Source organism: Bactrocera neohumeralis, chromosome 3 (genome assembly GCF_024586455.1).
Source record: "Bactrocera neohumeralis isolate Rockhampton chromosome 3, APGP_CSIRO_Bneo_wtdbg2-racon-allhic-juicebox.fasta_v2, whole genome shotgun sequence".
NCBI lineage: Eukaryota > Metazoa > Arthropoda > Insecta > Diptera > Tephritidae > Bactrocera > Bactrocera neohumeralis.
In genome coordinates, this window is record NC_065920.1 from 71,203,757 (window position 1) to 71,230,460 (window position 26,704).

Here is a 26,704-nt window from a genome sequence, read left to right on the forward strand (position 1 = left end):
GCGCGTTTACGAGTTTAAAATATATTTCGTGGAGTTTTCAAGCACTTAGTCACCCATATTTTCCCCTAAGCAAATAATAATTGCATGGACTTAGCTGCAAGCACAAGTTTCCACTCCACAAACTCTACATTCGCGCTTTTCATACAAACTGCAGGACTCACTCCCAGCGGATTAAAGTTAAATGTGTGTGAAAATACAAAAATAAAGCAATAAAAATAAAAGTAAATTATATACTACCATCTCTTGTGTACATATGGTATTTTACCCTCATAGCGCTGTCAATATTTACTATCGCGAATAAAATCAAAAAGCAGGCGAAATACCAAGTTAATACTCTTGTGGCGAACCGCGTTCGTGGCAAAGTCACCAACACGAGAAGCCAAGCGAGTTCATGGAGAATGATATTGATTTCAATATAATGAAATGAGATTTGGTCTTTTTCATAAAGCAATATGCTGAAAGCGAAAACAAAAGAGATAAATAAGAATGGTCTGAAAGCATTTTTGTCCCACAAAAAAATATAATTTAAGAGCATGTATGGAATGTTTTTTTATTACAATACGATATCAGTCACATCCATTATATGAAATCATGAGGAATTTTTCATCATGTTAGTAACTGTTTATTGTGGAACTCAATCAAAATAGTTCCAAATGTTTTTTTCTACTTTAATACGATATCAGTTATAGTCAATATAGGACGTTTTGAAAAAGTTTGCATTACGTAAATAACTGTATAATGTGGAACTTATTCAGAATCGTTCCACATGTGAGTTGTTTAATTCAATACGATATCAGTCCCATCCGTTGTATGAAATCATAAGGAATTTTACATAATATTATTAACTGTATAATGTGGAACTTAGTCAAATCCGATCCACATATTATTTTTTTGTTATAGTACGATATCATTGATAAGCATTGTACAAAATTTTGAAAAATTTTACAATATGTTAATAACTGTATCAAGTGGAACTTATTCACAAGAGTTCCACATGTGTTTTTTCCAAATGTTTTTAACAAAATTCTATTAAAAGTACAAAAATTTGAAATTTGTCGTATCAACATCATCATTTTGTGGCTAAAAATCTACTAATATTGCCAGCTGCCATAACAATTTGCAACTTGCAGCAACCAGCTCTGCGCATAACTCGTTATGTTTTGTAAAATACAAATACTTATTTGTTTGAAGGCAATTTGCAAGTTTGCATGCTTGTGTGCGTTTCTTCATAACTGAGACTTTTCGCCGCTATCACCAGCAGCAATCTCGTGCTCAATCGATCTGGTCCAAAGTGTCTGTTTTACAGGTATTGAACGTTATATGTCGGATGAATACACAGCTTCGTTAGCCTCTTCAATTGAAACCGAAGTTTTCAGATTACAAAATTATTTTCTTCCTCTGTCTAAGTTCTTATTTTCTTAAAAATACCGGGATACCGGAAATTTTCATTACTGGAACTGTTTAAAGTGACTATGCCTTCTATAGACATTCCAAAAAGCCGAGTAATCTGAGTGTAAAACTTCAGCTTCGAGGTTATTTCAGAAACAGTCTGACTTTATAACCGACTAAAGGAGTGTCATCAAAAGCGGGCTCTCATCCGAGACTTTTTTCTTCCTTTCGTAGTGTATTTTAGGTACCGGGTCCCAAACTTCTCACTTTAGCTCGCCTTCAAACGGATGTTTTTGGCTGCCTGGAGGATACTTGGTCTAAGACCGGAAGTTGTGAGCTGCTTCAGCTATATGTAAAAGAATTGTTGCTGGCCATTCCCAAGTGAAGGGCGTTCAAAGAATTTTAATCACTTGCGTGAACTTCTAGACATGACTCCATCCTTTGACAGCACGAAAAGGAGCTGCCTTTATGCCGCTGTGTCTGCATTTGGTATCCCCGCAAAACTAATACAGCTGTGTAAACCGATGTTGAGCAATACCAAAAGCTCCGTCAGGATTGGGAATGACCTTTTCTAGCCGTTCGATACTAAACGAGGTTTCAGACAAGGCGACTACCTAACGAGCGACTTCTTGAATCTACCGCTGGTGAAAATAATTCGAGCTGCAACGCTGAATCGAGAGGTAAACTATTTTTATAAGAGTGCTGGATTGATATTGTTGACCTCAACAACTGGACTTTAGCTCTGCTTTCTCCAAACTGGATAAGGCAGGGAAGCAAATGGGTCTGGTAGTGAACGAGGGCAAGACAAAATATCTCCTATCATCAAACAAATAGTTGACTTAGCTCCAACGTCACTGTTGACAGTCATAACTTGGAAGTCGTAACAATGGCAGTTAAAGTCTCTAGTCCGGCATAGAAGGCTAACTGCAGCCAATTTCCAAATTCTGGCATACTAAATCAGACAGCAAAGACCATCTAAGTCCCTTTGAGGAATCGGAAGGTTTTCTAGGTATCAGGAACGGTCCTTAGTACTACCTAAGTGTCATGTCAACAGAACTCTTGAATATCGTTATATAATACCACTGGCTTGATAGTCTAGCGCTTTGCTTATATAATAGCATAATCAACTTCAAGCCCGCAGGCTCTAAAGCCACCAACTACTAGTTACAGTCGTGCTGAGTAATCTTATCACAAGCCTGACTGCATGTAATGACTTTAATATGTTAATTTTCCAGACGACAAACATATGCGTTACCCCTGAAACGGCGACTAAATTACGCTGTGACATGACGTCTGCGTTGTTTGCGTGCCTGTGACGTGAGCGAGTAAATTGATTTAAGCCAAGGCGGCTCTCATACCCACAACTGAGTACTTATGTGTGTACATAAGCTCTAGTTAAACATATTTCAAATAAATATGTATGTATATGTGTCTGTGTGTATGAAAAGTGGTCTCATGTGTAACTTGATTAAGTCTAAATTAATTACTCTCAATGTGTGCACTGCATTCGCTGCACAAAGTTCCAATAAATTGTATGTTTTTCTACACAGTAATTGTGGTTATGGCAAGCTGTTGGACTTGGCAGAAAAGCTGCGTAATAAATTGAGTTACATTTCTCATAACCAAAGTACAAAGATCACCATATGAATATGTTTTAAAAATAAGCTTGACCTTTTTGGACAAAAAGAAGTTAGATCTACTTGAAGTTAGAAAAAAGTTTGAGACTTGAATAACTGTTGGCCTCAATGTAGTACTTAAGAAGAAAAACTTAGACAAGTACTAAAAACATTTTACAGAATTTTATATTTCTTAATAATGTGTGATTAATTTGAAAAATTTTGGATTCATTTCATCCTGTAACCGATCTCTAGGAAGATCTTCGATGGCTATAAGGAAGACTTTTCTTTTTGAAAATTCCTTTGATACTGTAGCTGACCTCCAGAAAGACCTTCGAGAAAGGTGCGTGGCGATGAGCAAGACTTAACTGTTAAAAAATTCCTTTGATCCTGTATCCGATCTCCAGGAGAACATTCGAAAAAAGTTCTCTGCGGCTGAGGAAGGTTTTTCTGCATAAAATGATATCAAATCCAAAAACATAGACATTAATTATTGCTATAGACTAATAGCCTTAGAAAGATGCCAAAATTTATTGCCTACAGATCAAACTTTATCTGTAAGGAAATGACAGCGAAGTTACGACCAAATGAGGAAATCATCCCTATAAACAAGAGACTATATAAAATACTTAGCAAGCTACCTTTCAACACAATATCACTGACAGGGACCCACGTATTGTCTTTACGGATGGGATCAAACTTGCTAACCGAGTGTGAGGTGATGTTTTTTCAGCAAATTTAGATACAAAAAGTCGCTTTACCAGACCCCTGCAGTGTCTTTCAAACGGAGATCTCTGCAATTAAACAAAGCCTTCTTGTTCGGACAAAGAGTGTGCATACAACAAAAAAATGTGTTTACAACGGGGTTTTCAATAAGAGCGCTACATTCGATGCTATCATGGATAGAACTCGATTTCTTTTGCAAGGGCGCCACAGGAACGCTTGCAGAAATCCAGACGTTAAACCAAATTTTCGACGGTTTTCAAGCATAAATCTGCCGACACTGCTGTTCGATACTCGTACGAAGTTCATCAATCGTCGCTGGCTTGTTGGCATAGACCATAGACTCGACGTAGTCAAATCGCACGACCAAGGCGGCCAATTGACTGGGCCATCGACGTTAACACGTGAAATAACACGTTTACCAAACTTGGTTTTCAGTAAATCGATTGTGACATTCGCTGTGCGACTTGTGGCGACGTCTTCTTCGAACCAAATATTGTCTAAGTCCATATCATCCAAAAATATTCCGTTAACATTGCGCGATAGCGCTTTTCATTCACAGTAACGTGCCGGTCTTGATCATCACGAAATAAGTACGATCTAATGACGCCGCCGGCCCATTAGCCGCACCAAATCATAATTTTTTTCGGGATGCAATGGAGACTCAATAGCGCTCTTAAAGTTGAGGCCACTGACTCCGAGTTTCGGTACAAATTTTTATTAATTTCAACTCGTTTTTGAATAGTAAATATTTCGATGATGCAATGGCAAGTCTTACTGAAGAGAAATATCAAAAGAGCGGGAAAAATATGGCGTCGTTTGCTGTTCCTATCGGTCTATTTTTGTAGCATCCCTATGAAAAAACCTTTTATATACAGCGGCTTTGAAATCAATACCGGGTCGTAAGGTTTCATTGAATATAGAGAAATAATGTTTTGATCTTTCAGTGTATCCAACATCAAACTCCACGATAAACTTGGAAAGGCTTCAAGGACCAGTGATATTCCTGGCAAATGAGAAGTAATTCATCTGCCTGAACAGACACTACCCTAGAGTTAGACCAGTCCGATGAAGACGGAATATGTATGCCTCGGGCTACTTGTAGATAAAATTAAAACTATTTTACAAATAAGATTTCCCCGAAACTACTCGTCGGTTCAACTTCAAATTTTTATAGAATACTTTGAAATATATTATACATATTTATGTACATTCTATGAAAAAGCAAAAAAAAGAACAACTTTTTGAAACTCACAAGTAACTACCAAGCTAAATCCACCGTGAAGAAACGCAGTAGAGCATAAAGTTGGCCCACAGAGTGCAAATTCTAGCACTTCTTAATTGTAGCCAACCAAAACTCCAATTCCACATATACGTTCCACAAACTGGGAAATAATTGCCTTTCCGCACCGCTTCGATTACTCAATATAACGGCATACCTGCCAGCTTAAGCTTCCTCTTCTTCTTTATTTTTCTGCAATTAACTTTACTACTGCCCCACTGATCGACAGCTGTTGCTCAAGCCACAGCGCTTGTTGTTGCACTGCACGCGCACACGAGCTTAGTGGGTGTCGTTGGCGTATACGAAACAGTATGACTATTGCAAACGATTGTGTGCGAAGAAAACAATTGTTTGTTAATTATGCCACAAAGACGGGATTGCATAGGCGCTGAGTCAGTCTTCATAATGCGCTGCCAACTTTGGATGAGAAAACAAAAGATTGTAATTGCGATGGAGGAGTTAAGGGGATTTGATTTTTTTATACCCTCAACAGGGCTTATGAAGTTTGACACGAAGTTTGAAGTACCTAGAAGGAAATGTAGGAGACCTTACAAATGTATATACGTACTCATATACATCAGTGATCAGCGTGACGACCTGAGTCCATTTAGCCAGTGCGTCAGTATATACGCGAACTAACCCCTTAGTTTTAGAGATATGGAACTGAAATTTTGCACACGTCCGTTTCTTCCCAAAGAAGCTGTTTATTTGTTGGAATCATCGATATCGGTTCACTATAGCATATAGCTGCAATAGAAACTGACCAATCGGACTCAAGTGCTTGTATGGAAAACTTTTTTATTTTATGATATATCTTCACGAAAATTGGTATGAGTGATTATACAAGGCAATTGTACATTATTTGAAGAAATCTTGCAAATTGAACTATTATAGCATATAGTTCCCATACAAACTGATCGATCTAAATCAAGTGCTTGTATGGAAAACTTTTTTATTTGACGAGATATCTTCAAGAAATCCGGCATGAATTATTATCTGAGGCAAAGATACAATCTCTGAAGGAATGGTTCAGTTTGGATCACTATAGCATATATGTAACTGTCATACAAAGGAACCGATTAAAATCAAATTCTTATATGGAAGCTTTCGTATTTGGGAAGAGTAGTACAGTGTTGGTGCAAACGAAGTTTTTGTTGTGGTCTTTTGTCGTGCGTAATAAAAATGATCAGATCATATCAGAAATCAGACAATTATTACTTAAGGGATTATTCTAAATTCGAGTAAAGCATTTAACATTGTACTGCAATTTATAGGAAAATTTAGTTTGAAGTCAGAACAGGTGAGAAAATTTACTATACAATTTTCTCATCTGTTCTGTCTCATTCTCGTTTTGTCTCCCTCTAGCTCCATTTTTTCGATATTTTCTCTTTCTTTCCCCCTTTCTCACTATCTCTTTCTCTCGCTTTTCCACTCCAATCTTTCTTTCTGCCTTTCCATATCCCCCTCTCTATCACACTCTTTCTCTTTGTATACTTTAAAAGTGAAGGGAACTACATAAGTTTTGCCTGATAATACCCGCCAGACAGATATGCACGAGCATATCTTCTTCAGCCACCCATAAAGGCTTTTCTCATGGCATTTCCGCATTGAAAATCATTTTATGCAATTCAAGCCGCCCAAAGTTCACACGAGTACCCGTACCTAAGTACATACATATATGTACATATACATAAGTCACTGCATGTGCATGTCATAACTGAAATTGTCATAAAATAATGGCCTGATTAAAATTATTCCCAACGACAAGAAATTGCATTTAGTTATTATTAGAACCGACACTCCAACAAGCGCCTTAATACTCTTTTTTGTTGCCTTCTTTCTGCTGTCAAGAAAATTGAATTTATAAAATTCACGTGCTTCATTATATTTACATATTATGTGTATCCACAAACACTGACTATATTTGTTATTGTTGGTGACATAGTAGTTACTGTTACATAAGGTACCTACTTCGCCAGCGGAAGTGGCGCAACCAAGCGGAGTGGGAAACTCTGTTTGTGTGTTTGTGTTCACGATTATGTACACAGATATTTTTGTATGATAGCAAACGAAAGCACTTTTATCTAACGGTAGAGCAAAGAAAATGAGTTTGTGAATTCTATTGTTTGACATTTTCTACACGAATGCGGATCCATTATGTTGAGAGCGTTATAGATAGAGTTATGTCGGACTTTCGCACTCCGGTGTTCATAACTGCACTTTCAAAAGTATATATGGTAGATCGATATAATTTGGTTCACAGCAACTTTATTATAAGGTCTGGTAAAAATATAAAATGTGCATTAAATTTAAGGTATAAGGCCTTAGCATAGTTAAAATTATACTATTCGGGTCGAATATAAGTATACTGTTTTGTCGATAACTTTTTGCCATTTAAAAGGTAATTTCATAATGGCACTCTCATAGAAACCCTCGTGCCTAATGGCAAAAAACTGAGATAGTTGATTTTCACAAGTTTCGCTTGAGGCGAATTTTTAGCCTATAATGTAAAATAGGTGGTTAAAGACCTTCTAACCAAGTTTCGACAGCTAGTCGAGCGAGTTACAATCGTTGTGGTGCCGTGAAATGGTTTCAGATTTTGATATCCACCCAAGCTCCCGTTGCTTTCAGCAAATCACTATCGAAATGTGAGATCTGACGTTGTTTGTTTCTTCCTGACCATCAATCCTTGCTTGTCCATTGTTTGCGCCACCTCACCGCTAGACCGCGACCGTTTTCACTTGACTTTATCATAAGTGAGCCACATTTCGTCAAAATTAACTATTCTCAACCCAAATGTATAAATTTTATTGCTATTCAATAGCTACTCGTAGATGGAAATTTAGTACATGAGGTATTTTTGAATGTACATAGTTCCCATATATTGAACTACTTTTTGTATTCAGCCTCATTTAGATGATTTCAAACGGTTTTTGTGTCATATCTACATAGGTCGTTGGTGATCGAAACAGTGCTTACATGACGATAGGGATCTCAGAGTTCCATTGTTTTATCGATATTTTCGACATTTGGCTTTCCAGAACAGATTTTTGACATAAAAATTAGCGGAACGGAATCAATGAAACCGAGATTGGACATGCTTGGCTGTTACAGAACCAGGATCAAGAACTATTCATCGTTTTCCACTTTATCGAAGAAAACTGTAAAATATGGACTGTTTTCTTGCTAGTGTCTACTTTTGACGCTCAAACAATACCGAGTCAAGTAATCACAAAACCGTCTGAGTAGTTTTTTCAGTACAAACGTCATATAGTGTATTTGATCGCACGTATGCAATTCGAGGTATAAGTAGATTCCTGAAGATTTCTATTAGAAAAATTATGGATTTAGTTTTAGTAGACTTATACTAACCTAATTTTTCGAATACATAATAGTGCCTTTTTTTTGCTTCAATTCCTCATTAGTAGTGACCTTCTATGAGAACTGGAACTTGATTTCTGTTTTTGGTATTGTAGAAAATCTTTCTAGGACTGTGGACATACATTTTTCTTCGAATTCTTTGTAGAAAGTCTCAAAGGGGCGCTTCAAATACATTTTTAACTGGAAAATCATTCAAACAATTATTGAAAGAAGAGAGCATAGGGAAAGGGGAGTTGCTAAAACACGCGTTGGAAGTTTTGTTACCACGTCCAGTACGCAGTGAAGAAATTATAGTAGCCATAGCAGAAAGTGTACACGAAGACCGTGGAGAGTCGATTCGACGCCGTCTGTAGCAACTCGGACTGACGCATGGAACGACTTGGTGCATTTTACGTCGAGATCTTAAATTGAAAGTATACAAAAGCTTGGGCAAGAACTGAAGCCTCTCGACCTTCCCAAGCGATATCGCTTTGCTTTATGGGCTCTTGAAAAGTTTCAAGAAGATTCGATGTTTTCGAGCCAAATTTTGTCCAGCTTTGAGGCTTATTTCTGGCTCTATGGGTATGTATTTATGCCACATTTGGCACGAAGAGCTACTTAAAGAAGATTCAAGAGCTGCCATTCCATCCAGAAAAAAAAACGGTTTGGTGCAGTTTGTGGGCCGGTGGAATCATAGGTCCATATTTCTTCAAAAATTATGAAGGTGAGAACGTTACCGTCAATGGTGACCGTTATCTCGACATAATATCCGACTATTTGATACTTGAATTTGAAGCTCGTCACTTTCCACACATCTCATCAATCGATGGATTTATTGAGAGAACACTTCGGTGAGTAGATAATTTCACGTTTTGGGCCGGTCGAATAGCCCATCGTGTGATATCACACCGTTAGACTTTTTTCGCTGGGGATATGTAAAGTCTAAAGTCTATGCGGACAATCCCACTTCAATTCAGACCTTGGAGCAAAACATCACGGGCGTCACTCAAAAAATGCTCATTCGAATGATAATGAACATTCCAAACTAAATTTTTCCGTGTTTTTTCGTTAAAAAGGTCGAAATGGATCACCTTTTATAACAACACAACAGATTCCTTTTCAAGTTTAAACACTTTTTAATAAGAGTCTTATGGCCGTTTTCTCAGTGTCTTAACTGATAGATGGCTGCTAACCAAACAGTGAGAAAACGGTCCTTAACCAAATCTTGTATGCTTCCAAGGAGTTTGGACGAGTCTTATAGTGTTAATCCGCCTCCAAAGGACTTATAGAAGCTTTTTATTGTGAAAAAAAGTTATATCTAACCTGGGCAAAGCCAATACTGCTTATACTTATAAACACCGCGGTTTTGTTATGACTCGGACATGAACTCAAAACTAAAATTGAGCTAATTTATTTATTTTTCATAAAACACGAAGTCACGCAAATGCAACTAAATTTTGCCGGTAAAACCAACCGGTTTAGTACAATAGGAGTACCCAAGCATTTAAATTAACACAAGCCAATTTACAGCTAACGAAGCTAACAAATTCGGATGAGTCAGCTTTAGGTGTTGCTATTGTGATTTACGGTAAATATATGCACAGGCTTACAAACACTAAGAAAAAAAAAACAATTTAAAATAAATTGAAAACGTGGGTTCATGACATATTTACATACATACGCAAGTGCTTATCAGGAAGCTTCTATGTATTCACACCTATACCAATAAATAAGTACATATGTATATACTATGTTACGTAACTGTATGTAATCAATTGTAGCGCCTACGCAATTGGATGCGTCAAAACACCCACAGCAATAACAGCGATTTTTACTCGCACTTGTTGAATCGAATCTAAGCAGTATAATTGAAATAAACAATCGGTGTTTGTTCATGAAAAAGTATCGCTCACTTATTTATCGTTGTTGGCGTGGTGGAAACCAGCCTGACTAGAATAATAATAAAGCGCGTAAAAAATGTATGTATGAATCACGAGCATACCCGCTAGGAAATGGAAAGTAGCTGCTACATGTGAGATTCCAACTAAGTTTAGGCGGACACGAGTAGGGACGCTACAAAAGTAGGCCGACAGGGGCCGAACACCGAAATTCGGAGTCACTGGCCCCAACTTTATGAGCGCTACGTCCAATTTATGGTCTCTCCGACGTCGTTGTGGCGAATTTTGCGAAAAGATTTTGGCCTACATTCTTATAAGATCAAATTGACGCAAGAACTAAAGCCGCTTGATCACCAGAATCGTCATATGTTCGTGAGTTGGCGCAGCAACAAGCAACAATCATCTTAAACGATGAGGCTCATTTCTGGCTGAATGGCTTCGACAATAAGCAAAATATGCGTTATTTGTCAGGCAGCAATCCACATGTACTCCATGAGTCCATGGCTACTGCTCAATGATGGCCGTATATTTGTGGTCCGAATTGGATAATATGGACTTGGACAATATGTGGTTGCAACAGGACGGCGCCACAAGCCACACAGCGAATATCACAATTGATTTATTGACAACCAAGTTTGGTGAACGTGTTATCTCACGAAATGACTCAGTCAATTGCCCGCCTCGGTCGTTCGATTTGACGCCATTTGACTACTTCCTGTGGGGCTACGTCAAGTCTATGGTCTATGCCAACAAGCCAGCGACGAGCGATGAACTTGGTACGAATATCGAACGTGAAATTGCAGCAGTATCGGCCGATTCATGCTTGAAAACCGTCGAGAATTGGGTACAGCGTGTGGACTTTTGCAAGCGTGCTCGTGGGGGTCATGCAAAAGAAATCGAGTTCCATTTATAATATAATGGCATCGAATGTACATACTTTCAAAGGCATGAAGAATTTCATTGATATCCCAAACCGTTTTCTTAACTTAACTTTTGTTGTACTCTTATTGTAAACCCCATTATTTCTTGGTCAGTCGATTCTGAAAGTGCATTCTATACACACCTGAAAAATCTTCATTGAAATTGTATAACACTTCATATCTTTTAGCACCTCATAGCGAAGCTGCGTTGTCAATAAATACAGTGAGGTTGAGTTAGATTAGGAATTGGGACTGATCTGCGTGATCTCTATCGCACTTAGGCAGTTGTAGTTTGGATATTTTTGACATCAAAAACGTTCTATACTCCTGTTGAGGCGAATAATTTCGAGCACACCGGAGACCTAGTGTCAATATATATAATACTCGGTTCCTACAATAATTCTATGATGTACTACTATGATCAAAAAGTAATGTGAACTTTTTTTATAAAACCTAAATTCATTATTTATTCTTCCAAATCAACCAATACTCATTCCAGTTCTCGAAACAGACGGAATAGACTTTTTTTCGATTCAGTTTTCATCTCCTCAATCGTGACCAAACGGCGTCCCTTAAGGCGAATACGGTGGATGCGGCACGATATGAGTGAAGCCTTTGACAAAAAAAAAGTCGTGAAGAACCAATGCATACCTAAATTTGAACAATTTTGGCATCGAGACTTGACGCGTTTGCGCTGAGCCAAGTGATATTCCAACACTCTCAGTGAGTTCTGTAATTGTCAATCGATTATTTTCAAGCATCAAATCTTTGATTTTTTATACGTTGGCTTTAGACTTCAAAGGGTAGATGACCATCCAGAGCGCGATTCGTCTTTAAAGCGTTCTCGATCTAAACATTTTTTGTCACATAATTTACTCACCAAAGGCCTTCCGCAACATTTTTTTTCTTTTTTTTAATCTTATATAGTGTTAAATCCTGCTCGAATGATTTCTACGTGAGTTGACCTCTGTCATCGATTAAAAAAGCCGAAGTGATTTAAGTATTTTCGTTTCGGGAAGTTGTAAAGAGATACTTCAGTGAAGGTGTATATAGAAAACCGTGCTGAATAACTCGGGAATCTCTAAAAAAGGTCGACTTCTATGGAAGTTATGAAAGTTCTATGCTTTCGGTTATGTAGATCATCTCAAAGCAAAAAAAACTTAACTGGACTATCGTAAAAAGGACATAAATAATCTAAAATTTCCCCTTATGTCAAATTTTTATACTTTGAACAGCGCATGTATATTACATGTATATTACAGCTTGTGCAAAAACTGAAGGCGCTTGCCTTTCCCAAGCGACATTGCTTCGCTCTATGGGCTGTTGAAAAGTTCCAAGAATATCCGCCAAATTTTTTCAGCGATGGGGCCCATTTTTTCCTCAATAGGTATGTAAACAAGGCAAATTTGACGCATTTGGGAGGAAGAGTTATCTGAAGAGGTTCAAGACCTGCCATTTTATCACGAAAAAACAGCGCTTCGGTATGGTTTGTGGCCCGATGGAATCATCGGTCTACATTTCATCAAAAATGAGAATATAACCGTCAATGGCGACCGTTGTCGCTCATGATAAAGTACTATTTGAAGCCTGAAATTGAAGCTCGTGATCTCGGCGACATTGCATCAATCAATGGATTTACAAGTATTGGGAGAACACTTCGGTTAGCAGATAATTACACGTTTTTGACCAATCGATTGGCCACCAAGTTCGTGTGATATCACATCGTTAGACTTTTTCCTGTGGCGATATGTAAAGTCTAAAGTCTATGTGAACGATCTTGTTTCAAGTCTTGGAGGAAAACATCACACGTGCCATACGCCAGTTACCAGTCGAAATTTCCTAACGAGTCATCGAAAATTGGACTCAACGGATGGACCATCTGAGACGTAGCTGCGGCCAACATTTGAATGAGATAATCTTCAAAAAATAAATGCCAAGGTATGTTCTTTCGGATAACAATAAACATTCCCCATTAAATTTAAAGTTTATGTGTTTTTTCTTTAAAAAAGTACAGCACCTCGAAATGTATCACACTTTATTAAGGATTACCATTACGAGCTGTGTCGATTTAGCCATGTTCGTTTGTTGCTCTATATTTACTCGAAAGTCCCTCAGTAGAAAAAAAGAAGAAAAGAAGCTGCTTAATTGTCGGTACCGACGCTATCAGATCACTTTAGTATATGACTACCATACAAAATGAACTATCAATATCAAATTCATGTATGGAAAACTTTTTTATTGAACTTATTTTTGAATTGGTTTGTTGTCTAAGGCAACGATACAATTTGCGAACAATTTTTTCAGATAGGACCACCGTAGGTTATTGTTACCATGCAAACTGAACGAGCACAACCAAGTTCTTGTATGGAAAACGTTTTTGTTTGATACGATATTTTCACGAAACTTGGCTTGGTCTATTGTTCAAAGCAACACTAAGATTTCCAAATAAATTGTTTAGATCGGACCAGTAAAACATAGTACTGCCAAACAAACTAACCCATCAAAATCAAGTTCTTATATGGATTAAATTCGTTTTTCCTAGACGGTGCTTTCATAAACATTCGGATAATTCACGCTCATGTGTTCGCTCTTAAAAACTCAAGCGCTCATTTGATATGCGCTTTATAGCGCTTAGCTAACTAGAATAGCTTACTACGGCAAGTCTAGCTATTTGGAGTGATCTTACTAATTTCACAATATGAAAATAAATTCGCATATTTATTTGTTTAAATAATCAGCATGCAAGTAAGAATATTCATAGGTACATATATACAAATACATTTATACTATATACATAAGTATATAATATTGATAATCGCAATGTGTGCGCTGAAATAGAATCTTTACAGCTTTGGGTCACAGACCCAATTAAGTAGTGCTCAATCATTTTGATTGAAAGTGGCAGCATAATGTCTGCGAATTAAGTTAATTTGTTTATTTTATTTTTTAGGGAAGTGAGATAAAATGCGTAGGGTTGACATATGTACACAAGTATGTATGGTTTTATTTGTATATATCAAAATTGCAATAAAATATTTTTCGAGTAAACTATTCCCACTTTCTGAACTCATCTAGTTTGCGTAATACAAACGTGTTGGATTGCAGCTCAAGCAATAAAAATGATAATTATGTATATAAATCTATTTGTTTATGAGTAAATCAGACTTATACACACACAACAAAAAAGACGAGAAGCAATAAATTGCTATCAATGATGTCACGCGAGTTCTCCAGATTAACTTTTTCGGTATTTTGCTTTCCACCTTCATTTAATTATTCATTCCAAACGAAAATGATGGCTCAACCTAACACTTAATGGCCTTGAAAATATATACATATGTATTTTATAATTATTCATTATATTATTTTATATGTACATATGTATATTCATTGAACTTATGACCCACAATCTTCACAAGCCATAATGCCATAATCATACTATGGCAAAAAATACTTATAAGAAGAAAGCATGAAGTTCTTGGAAATATAGACGGGTGGCAACGTTTCTTATTTAATAATACTTTAAAGTGATAATTATTTATTTTGGGGTCGCTGGGTCTTCTTATGATTGTTTCTAGCGGCATTAAGGGATTTTCAAATAATCAGAGAACATTACCTCACCGAGTCGATTATAATATGACATCAAATTCACAATAAGAAACACTTTAAAGTAAAGTTTTGCTAGGTACTTTTAAAGACAAACTCTCTAGATTGCTCTTGGAAGTCTCAAATTTAGCAATTAAAAGGATTTTTGAGACTAAACGCGTGTTATAATTGAGCTCAAGAATTTCTAAGGCTTGATTTCGTCAATAACATGTGTACTATTAGTTCACTTCTATATTCTTACATTTCTCAATACATATCCAAAGGGTCAAGCAGAGTTGTTCAATGCCTATCAAATCCCTCACCAAACTCTTAGAATCATGCGATTATTTCCGTTAACACGACGGTGTGGTCTAAGTAACCAGAACGGATCCGGATTTTTGGATTTTTATCTGACCAAGGACTGTCAACCATTCCTCAAAATTACTTTAACGATTATTTGGATTTCTTCCAACTGTTGATTTTGATAGGTCCATAAATGACAATTATTATTCCAAAAGTGGTCGGATATGGGCTTCCCATGAACATCTTTTTGTAGCTTTTATGGCCTAGATAGTCACTTAAAATAGTTTTTTAACAAGATTTTTTTCCAAAATTTTAAATTATCATTTATTGCTTCAATTTCTAAGCAATAAGGAGATAACCTCATAAACTCATAATAGTTGTAATTAGACATTGAACGATTTTTATTAAATATTGAAATTTTCTTTAATTTTCAAAAATCATGTATCACGAATTTTGATAGGGTGGCAAAACTCAAAAACAAAAAAAAAATAGCGCGTGAAATGAGCTGTCCAAAACGGTATATGTGACGAATAAAATTAGAACCACGCACTTTCAGCGCCAACTAGCGAAAATACCGCAAGACTTTTTTGACAACCTATTATTATTATTAGTAACAAGGTCTACAAAATTATATTTAATATACATATATGAGAGAGTATTGTATGTACAATTTTCAGACATTTATCTATTTGGAAATTTGTTAGGGTGGCAACTCTAGAAACATATTTTTTTGGCAAAATGTTATAAAAAGTTTTCTATGGATACCCATACTGGATAATGAAATAAGGTTTTAATGTGAGTTATCAGTTTTGAATAAAAGACTTGTGGTAACTCCTTTTTTATAAAGGCAAGCTTGAGGTCAAAAGACAAGTTAAGGTCAAAGAAAGCCAAAATTGCAAATTTTTGACTTAATATTTTTAGACAGTTAATATATTAATTAATAATATATAATATAGTATTATAATATAATATAAAATAATATATATTTTTAAATATTTTATAGAATATTTTAAAATTAAAAAAAAATTCATTATTATTATACATTTTTTTTTAAGATTTATATTTTTTAAAAACACTTTTCTTTTATAATTTTTTTTAATTTTTCTTATTTACTGGTAAACTTCCTTTTAGAACATTTTTTATTTTCGTCAAACATTTTTACTTTGTATTTTTAAATTTTGTTTTTATTTATTAGTATTATATTCTTTTTAATTATATTTTTATTAAACTACTTTCATTTATATTAAAGTTATACCAATACTTTTTATATTTTTATAGTTTTTCTTATTTTATTTATCTTTAAATATGTTTTAGTATTAGTTCTAGAAACATAATCTTTTAAAATTTTCAAAAATTCTGTACTTATTTATAAATTTGTTTCAAAATATTTATATTTTAAAAAACTTTCCTTTTATGATTTATAAATTTTTGCAAATTATTGGTATTATTTTTTTTAGAATACTTTTTAATTTTCTTTAAACATTTTTATTTTATATTTTTAAATTTTGTTTTTATTTATTAGTATTATATTTTTTAGAATAAAGTTTTTTCAATAAAATCGTTTCCGTAACTGCTTTTTAATATTTTTATTTATTTATAAAATAATTTCTTTTATTATATTTAATGTTTTATTAATATTTTTTTAAAAACTTAAAATTTTTTTTTACTTATTGGAATTATTATTTTTAAATAAAAATTAAAATTATTAAAAAACAATTATTTAAAACTTTAATGTTTTATTTATTAATATGTTTTTAAATTTTGAATTCATTAATATTTTTTTTCATTTATTACTATTATATTTTTTTAGAATTTCATTTTCATTAAAATATTTAAAAAAATTTTTTACTTACTTACTTTTACTTTTTAAATAAAAATTAATAAATTAAACAATTATTTGAAAATTAAAAAAAAAAATTATTTGTTAGAACAATTTTTTTTATTTTTGTTAAAATGTTTTACATCATACTTTTAAATATTTTATTTATATATTTATATTAATATTTTTTAAAAATCTTTTCTATAAAATTTAAAAAATATGTTTATTTATCAGTATTTAAAAAAAAAAATTATTTTCTTTAGCATTTTAAGTTTATATTTTTTAATATTTTTTTATTTATTAGTTTTGAATTTTTAATATTTTTTTTTATTAAAATAAATTCCTTTATAATTTTTATTAGTAATATTTTCAGTATTTTTATTTTATTATTTTATTTATTAATATTTTTTTAAGTTTTTTTCATTAATAATTTTTTTATATTTATTTTTATATTTTAATTATTTTTTTAAACCATACTTTTAATCCGTATTTTTATTTTATATTAATATTTTGTTTAATTTTATAATTTATTTCATAAATTTCACTCACTTGCATTCATCAACTCAGCTCCTTATTTAGCACAATTACTTTGTTCTACCTCCCACCCATATACATACATACATACATACATATTCATGCACCTAGGCACCTACATTCCCGACTTTGTCGCCGCACCTGAAAGCCAAAAATAAATTTGTAGCTACAGCACATCGCTTTGCTATTTACAATATTATTTATCTATCGTTCAATTGTTGTTTTATAGCCTCAACATGTGTGTGTAAGTACTTGTATACATATATATATGTACATATGTATGTACCTAACATCGAGATGTGTGTTAGCAATTTCCGATATGGCTTTTATTATTGTTCCTTTGTGTTCAAACAAAACTTTATAGTCTGCATTGTTGTTTTCAACTTTATTGTTGTTGTGGTTTGGTTTTTACTTTCAATTAACATTTATTTTCACATTGCGGTTTACATTTTGTTTTATTATTAGTCATTAGCGTAGCCACAGCAATCTTTTACCGTTGTTTGCATTTTTCTTGTGAAATGCTATTTTTTGAAAGTATAAAGTGATTCCCAATATAAAAGTGGATAATCGAGTAACAGTTTATATTATTGGGAATTGTATAAAGAACTTTTTGACTCTTATTTATCGTTCGATAATTTATAAATACATTTTTTTCAGTACTGAGATACACAAAATTCTCCGGAATCATCCATAAAGTAATGGGTGAAACATTGCTCTGAAATTATGCTAACATATTGTCCAAGACAAGGCAACAATCTCAAGGTATAGAAATACCATAGGTGCCATACAAATTGAATGAGTAAAATCAAGTCCTTATATGGGCAACTTTTCTATGTGAGGAGATAATTTCACCAAATTCGGCACAGATTATTTCCTAAGGCAACTGTGCAATCTCCGAGCAAATTGTTCAGATCGGCCTACTATAGCATATAGCTGTCAAACAAACTGATCGACAAAAATGCAGTCATTGTATGGAGAAATTTTTATTTGAGGAGATATTTTCACGAAATTTGGCACAGATCATTTTCTAAGACAACTGTGCAATCTCCGAGCAAATTGTTCAGATCAGACTACTATGGCATACAGCTATCATACAAATTGAACGATCAAAATTAAGCTCTTGTATGGAAAACATTTTTGTTTGGGGAGATATTTTCACGAAATTTTGCGTAAATCATTTACTAAGATAAAGATACAATCTCCTAGTAAATTGTTCATATCGGCCTACTATAGCATATATATACCAATTGATCGATCAAAATGAAATATTTGTACGAAAACTTTTTTATTTGAGGATATATTTTCACGAAATTTGGCATAAATAATTTTCTAAGGTAACGGTACAATTTAGGTAAAAAAACTTTCAGATCGGCCTACTATAGCATATAGCTGTCAGACAAATTGATCGATCGAAATTCAGTCTTTGTATGGAGAAACTTTATATTAGTGAAGCATAATACATACATTTATTTTAATTTAATTTTTTGTTTGTTTCTTTCACATATGACAAGTATTTTTCTACGTCAAAAGCATTGACTTTTTTTAATCAGACTTAATTCAATTTCATTCAAGGTGCTACACTAACACCGCCTTTAATAAAGTAAATAAACATAATATGCAAATAATATATAGTATTAACACATATGCACACATACATACATAAATATACGCAAAACGTGTACATATACATTTCGAATGCGAATTCTTGCATAAAATTTTCCAATGATTTCGACTTGCACACCTAACACATACATACATACATACATAATATATTTTTGTTTACCACAATTTCCGCTTTTTATGCCCGCAGAAAGTTTCACAAGTATTTTTTGCAAGCACAACAACAAAAAATTGCGAAAATTGGGCAAAAAACGAACATAACCCAAGTGATAAAAAGCCATGTGGCGGCAATGACACCGCAACGCGTCAAGCGCGAACAAACGAGACAGCTAAAAAATAAAATTTTAAACAAAAAAGGTCACTGTGCTGTGCGGCGAAACAGCGAGCAACAATGAAAAAATACAGCTGTTGAAATGTGATGGGGAAAATAGGCGGTTAAGCACAGGAATACAATTATGTGTATACATACATACATATGTATGTATGTACATACTACATAATAAATGTATCGCTGTGTGCCACTAAGTCACTTAAATAACAAAAAAAAATCGCATGAAACAAAATGAGTTTCCTTCTTCAAATCAGCATTTCATGAATGAATAAAGGCACCAGCTGTCCGCTTGAATGATGACACAAATTGCCGACTTGATTTGCTACCGACAGAAGTGGATTAGTTGAAATAAAAATTAATCCACTTACAACAGTCGTCTGAAGTGTGCTGTACCAGCCACCAGTGCGCTAGAAAAAAAGTAGTTTACAACAACAAAATATAAATAAAAATTAAAAAAGCAAGAAAAACAATAATACCCTTTACAAATGAAAATTTTTTCCAACAAGAACTTGATTTTTATCGGTCAATTTGTATGGCAGCTATATGCTATAGTGGTCCGATCTGAACAATTTTTTCGGAGATTGTACTGTAACTTTGGACAATATTTTATGCCAAATTTCGTGAAGATAACTTGTGAAATAAAAAAATTTTCCATACAAGGTTAAGATTTCGATAGCTCAGTTTGTATGACAACTATATTATACAGCGGTCGGATGTAAACAACACCTTTGGATATTGTACCGTTACCTTGGCCAATATGCTTTGCTAAATTTCATGAAGATATTTCGGTAAATAAAAGAGTTTTCCATACAAGCACTTGACTGCCAAAGTCCAGTTTGTATGACGGCTATAAGCATTAGTGGCCCGATCTGAACAATTTGCTCGGAAATTATATATCTGCTTTGGATAAAAATCTATGCCAAATTTCGTAAAGATACCTCATCAAATAAAACAGTTTTCCATACAAGCACTTGATTCTGATCGTTCAGTTTGTATGATGGCTATATTCAATAATGGTCCGATCAAAACAATTTGCTCGGATATTGTAAGTTTGCTTTTACTAATAATCCATCCCAAATTTTGTGAAGATACCTCGACAAATAAAAAAGTTTTCCATACAAGGCATAATTTAGATCCGTAAGCTTGTATGACAGCCATATGCGTTAGCGGTCCGAAAAGAGCGATTCCAACAGGTGAGTATCTTCTTGGAGAGAAAATTATCGGAACCAAATATCAGATCGATATCTCAAGCACCGAGTGACTAGTCTCCCATATTTACTTCCGGGTTTAAACTTCGTGGTAAACTTAATATACCCTGTTCACGGTATAAAGTATATCACTAGCATATACTATACACTTGTGCCGTTAAGCTTATTCACATGTATAACATTTCATGCAGCATCGCTTCAATGAATTGCTGAACAGCGGCGAGCTTGTTCCAATGCCATCAAGCTGATAACTTCCAACAACGCCGCATTTTTGCTTGCTTTCGGCTGGCTGCTAAGCAAATTTGGGTCAAACTAATGACCGGCAAGTAGAAGACGAAGTAAGGCTGAGTCTAGATGTGTGTGTGTGTGTCTGCGTGCGGTTCTTAAGTGAAGAATGAAAGGTGTAATGGGAACATGCCTACCGAAAGACTTAGTTTACTATATGTACATACTTATGTATATGTACAATAGATATGCATGTTTCTTGTAGTGCCAGCTGAAACTAATCTGCTAACGGTTTAGTCACTTTAATTTTTTTTTATTTGTCGAAAGTTAATAAGCATGCTAGTCTCTTAGTATGAAATACATTTTGTTCGGTTTTCACATGAAGTACTATGTCAATGAGGTAAAGTATAGGTGTGTACATATGTATATATTGTACGTACAAGTGTATGTATATGTATTTTATATGCATATAGTCATTTACTTACATACGTATATATACATAGCAGTTGAAATTAATATGTCTCTTCCTATATACATACATACATACATACATATATAGTACTCACATAAATACATAATCCGATATAGTATATAGCATATTCACACATTCACTTCAGCCCCTTTGCATATTTCCTCAATGCAAAACTGAAAGCGAATCAAATCCAAGGTCAAATGTTATTAGTTGTGGCCATTAGTGTCGGCAACAAATTACTTTTAATGGCTTAATTGTGTTTTGGGCTTTATAAGTGATTAGTAGGCAATGATTTGATTAAGAAAATTAATTCGGACGGCGGTAAAAGCAGAGGAAACGGAGAGCAGGATATTTGAGAGTAGAAAAATGGTATTAAACCAGCTGCTTAAGTCGGTACATCTTAATAGTGGGTTGCGAATTTTTACAATGGATACAAATATCGAAAAACGGACTACTGTGATTCAGTTTCATCAAAAACACAAGTCTACGAGTGGTACAAAGCCTTCAAAGACGGTCGAGAGATCGCTGAAGACATGTCTCGATATTGACGACCTTCGACTTTTTCAACTAATGAAAGTATTAACAAGTAAGGAAGGGCTAAGTTCGGGTGTCACCGAACATTTTATACTCTCGCATGATAAAGTGATAATCGAGATTTCATAATACGTCATTTACATATTTTTCAAATACCGTATTTTTGTAAAGTTTTATTCCGCTATCATCATTGGTTCCTAATGTATATACTCGTATTATACAGAGAAGGCATCAGATGGAATTCAAAATAGCGTTATATTGGAAGAAGGCGTGGTTGTGAACTGATTTCACCCATATTTTGTAATATCCATATTATCCGATTTCTTCCATTTGTGAACTGTATATGGAAATGCCTGAAGGAAACGACTCTGTAGAGTTTGGTTGACATAGCTATAGTAGTTTCCGAGATATGTACAAAAAACTTAGTAGGGGGCGGGGCCACGCCCACTTTTCCAAAAAAAAATTACGTCTAAATATGCCCCTCCGTAATGCGATCCTTTGTGTCAAATTTCACTTTAATATCTTTATTTATGGCTTAGTTATGACACTTTATAGGTTTTCGGTTTTCGCCATTTTGTGGGCGTGGCAGTGGGTCGATTTTGCCCATCTTCGAACTTAACCTTCTTATGCAGCCAAGAAATACGTGTACCAAGTTTCATCATGATATCTCAATTTTTACTCAAGTTGCAGCTTGCACGGACGGACGGACGGACAGACAGACATCCGGATTTCAACTTTGCTTGTCACCCTGATCACTTTGGTATATATAACCCTATATCTGACTCTTTTAGTTTTAGGACTTACAAACAACCGTTATGTGAACAAAATTATAATACTCTCCTTAGCAAATTTGTTGCGAGAGTATAAAAAAGTGAAGAATATGGGGTTGGAAGATCGTCAGGAAATTGTTAGAGAGATGACAAATGATCTCGACATCTCTCGCGAGTCCGTTCGAACTATTTTGGTGGATATTTGGGAATAAAACACGTTCTTGCTCGACTTATCCCGATAAAGCTGATTTTTTTTTGCATCGAGCCACAATTGTGACCGAATTTAAAGCCAAAAGCGCAATGAATGCCATCGAGATCAACCACCGTATTCACCAGATTTGGCTCCGTGTGATTTTTTCTTGTTCCCCAAACTGAAATTGCCGCTCCGTGGAACCCGTTTTCAGTCGATCGAAGAGATAAAACAAAATTCGCTGAAGAAGCTGAAGGCCAACCCAAAAAGTGCTTATGAAAACTGTTTTGAGGACTGAAAGAATCGTTAGCAAAGGCGTATTACATCTGATGGGAATTACTAAAAAGGCAACAAAATAAAGATTGTTGATAAATTAAAAATTTTGTGTTTACAGTTTCCGGATACTGTTTTGTCACAATTTAAATATGTATATCTGAAGTATTAATAAAATGACGTATATTCATGGATGTGTTGGTAGGCTTGCCGTATACTTTTGGAGAATGTTTAATCAAGCCCCATCTGTTGCAATATTTACGTCAGTGCATAATTATTCAATATTTTTCACACTTATTATAAACGCGAACACGGTTTCAACGACACTTATCGTGATCTAGATCTAACTAATGTATACCTTTTTAGTTTTTGATATTTTTTTACATACATATGTACATATGTACATACATACATACATATGTATGTATAATATTAATATATTTCACTTATTTTTACTAAAATTTATTTCTATAATTTAATCTCCTCCCACTGACTTATCATGAAAAATGTTGCCATTTATCTAAGCTAAAATCACTGAAATTGATATACTTGCAGCTTGTTATCGGCAGCAGCACTCAGCAGCAGCTCAAATGAAAACAATAAATCATAAAGTGTGAAATTACGACGCAAAAGGGGTTTAAGTGTTAACGTATGCACAACCAGCTAAGCGAAGTTATGGCAAGAAGTCGCACTTATTCGTAAATATACATATATGTAGATGCATATGTATGGGAATATACATATACATATGTAGATATGTGTATATAAAAGCAGCTTATCACTTCTTGTATGTGTGCCTATAATATAGACAGATACACAGCTTCTTTATCATTGGCCCTGTGCCACCATTACCACCCACCAGACAATATGTGTTGTGACGTTTTCACTTCATTTCATACTTGTTACACATTTTCAAATACTTTTGTTGTTTTTGTTATTTTTACAATGACAATATTGCACTTGTAACACTTTATTTGCAACATTTCTAATATCCTGACGCAGGAAACTCAAGCGTTGCTGGCGCGCTTTGTTGGTTTTGTGGTAGAAAAAAAAAACAAAATTCAAACCAAATGGCTCTTATTGCTTTAATACACACATACACGTGTATATACATACTCTATAATAATATAGCGTCTATAAAATCAGCAAATCGACGATAGCACTCAACCCTCCAGCATATTTGCATACTTTTCTGTGCACTCATTCACATTTTTATTTTGATTTACAACTTTTTCAGCAGGTACATGCTTTCATTTCCTTTGTATTTTCAATACATACACACATACACAGGCACTCAACACCTTCCCGTCTGCGTTGTTTTGTCATTGCACGCACGTTCGCACGATTATCATCGTATTTTCTTTTGCATACGTATTTCTCACGAGCGTTTTTGCTTTGTTTTGTTTTTTAGTTGTTGGTGTTGTTGTTGTTGTTTTTCTTTACTTCTGAGCCGCTTATCGATTTTTCTTGCGACACCAGCAAAATTGGTGTGAGCACGACTGCTTCCGTTTGACACCATCCGCGTAACTGTAAAACACTGACTTCCACTAAACGAAAATTCAAGCCTCTAGCTTAAAGCCACACTTCTAAGCAGCAATTGAGACCTTAATTTTCACGGGTCGCTGCAAATCGCCACTCAATATTGTAAGAAATACACAAAATTTGCTTGCTGCCATCCGGTCAACCAAACAAAGGAGGTGAAAATTTTCACAGCACAACGCCACATATCACATACACACGCCCCCTTTTCGCACTGCAATTTTACTCACTTTCAACTGCAAATGTAACCACTGTAGCAATGCGCAGCTGGAAATTATATTTGCTTAAAGACTTTTATTATATTTTCTGAAAACATTTTGTGAATTTTTTCTTCTTTGCAAATTTTTTTCACATTTTTTCTTCACCTTTTGTGTAAACTAGCGCGACGACGCAGACCAAACGTCCGAATGCGTCAACGAAAAAGCGAATAATGAATTCTTCTCGCTTCCATTTCGTTTGACGTTCGTTGGTGGCGCTGTCAGTGCGCTGATGACGTTTGTCAGCTGTTTTGTTTTGTTATCTTTGCTCAGCCTTTGTGGCACTGCTTTAGCGTGTAAATCCGTTTCATTGTTTTCTTCTTTGTTTACGATTTACGAGCAAAATAATAGCAATGTCGGAGGAAATTGGTGCTGCCTGATGTGAAAAATTTTTGGATTTTAGAAATTATTGATGTGTTTTTTTGTGAATGGAATAATTATTGAGCTATATAATTGGCAAAGCTTACGCGATTAAAGCGCGCCAAAATAGTATTCCAAAACTTCTCCAAATTAATACTTCGAAAAAATAAAGGAAAAAAAGAAGCAAATTAATAAATAATAAAATAAAATATATATATATATATATATATATATATATTACACTCTGCTTCCATTTTTATGAATTATTACTTATCGTAGTTGGTATAAGCAAAAATAAAAATTTATTATATGCTTATGAATGTGTATGTGTATTTTAATTTTATTCTGCAAATCCCTAGTTTACCCTCGAAGAGCTGCAACTAGCCACTGGCAAGCTCAATACCAACAAGTCACCTGTCCCAGACGGGATCCGAGCAGAAATCCAGAAAAAATCGCTGCAAAACGACCGGCATTACTACTAAATATATACTACGTCTGCTTTGAAGCCGGAACATTCCTTGTTTCGCTGAAAAAGTAACGGCTGGTGCTAATCAGTAAGGGAAAAAATATCCTAACTTGCCGTCAGCATTCCGTCCACTATGCATGCTTAACACATCGGGAAAGCTCTATGAAAGACTACTTAAATCCAAACTAGAAACGGCTATCAACGAAGCTGGCGGACTTTCCCCTAGACAACAAGGCTTTAGACCCGAGAGTTCAACTGTAGGAGCTATAAAATGCGTCATTGAAAGTGTAAAAGCTGCACAGCGTAGATGACATAAATACAAAATAATAGTGTTGCTGGTGACTTTAGATGTCCGAACAGCGCTAGATGGGAGGATATGAGGATGCTCTCAAAAAAAGCTTTAAAATCTCCGACTACCACAGAGCTGTGGTGCGGAGCTACCTTAGTAACAGCAAATTGCTTTGTAAAATTAGAGAGGAATCACGACAGATAGCGGTCACGTCAGGAGCAGCACAAAGATCCATTCTAGGTCCAGACTTGTGGAACATCTGGTACGAAGCTATACTAAAACTCGAAATGCCAGTCGAATCGTAATTGGTGAAAATATGAGTTCCTAGAATCTCTGCCGCTCGTCGAGACCCTCTCAAGTAGAATGACTCCGAAGATCAGATCAAGAGCTATACAAATACAAATATATACAATTTCAAAAGTTAGGCCTTTCTGAGAGCTCTAAACTGACCTAATATTTGAAATGATTGCGATTACAGACTTAATTACAAAAAAATTCTATGAAAAAATAATGTTATACATACATTACTTATTACATATTATTTATAAATATTACTCGTTTCATTTTTAATGTTTCAGCCCTAATAATCAGCGCAAAATTTTAAACAGCTCAGAAAATCTTCTACTTATTTGAAACCAAAAGGTTTGTGTCTATGCTATACGCAGGAAGGTGGCTACAACAGCGCCACTACACTCGTTTGTTTACAGTGCCACACAAACTGTCAGTACCGGTTCGTGCACA

The 26,704-nt window shown here is 34.7% G+C and overlaps 1 protein-coding gene across 2 annotated transcripts in view; it reads right to left on the reverse strand.

Moving 5' to 3' along the window:
- The window catches only part of LOC126753019 (WD repeat and FYVE domain-containing protein 3), a 52,858-nt gene extending 27,861 nt beyond the window's left edge, over positions 1–24,997 (reverse strand). The window contains exon 1 of one of the 2 annotated variants that reach the window (XM_050464110.1): positions 24,822–24,997. The gene's annotated coding sequence lies outside the window, so the exon portion shown is untranslated. Of the gene's footprint in view, positions 1–10; positions 70–24,821 lie in introns of those variants that run through there. The other variant, XM_050464111.1, reaches the window with a different exon arrangement.
- Between the last annotated feature and the right edge of the window lie 1,707 nt (positions 24,998–26,704).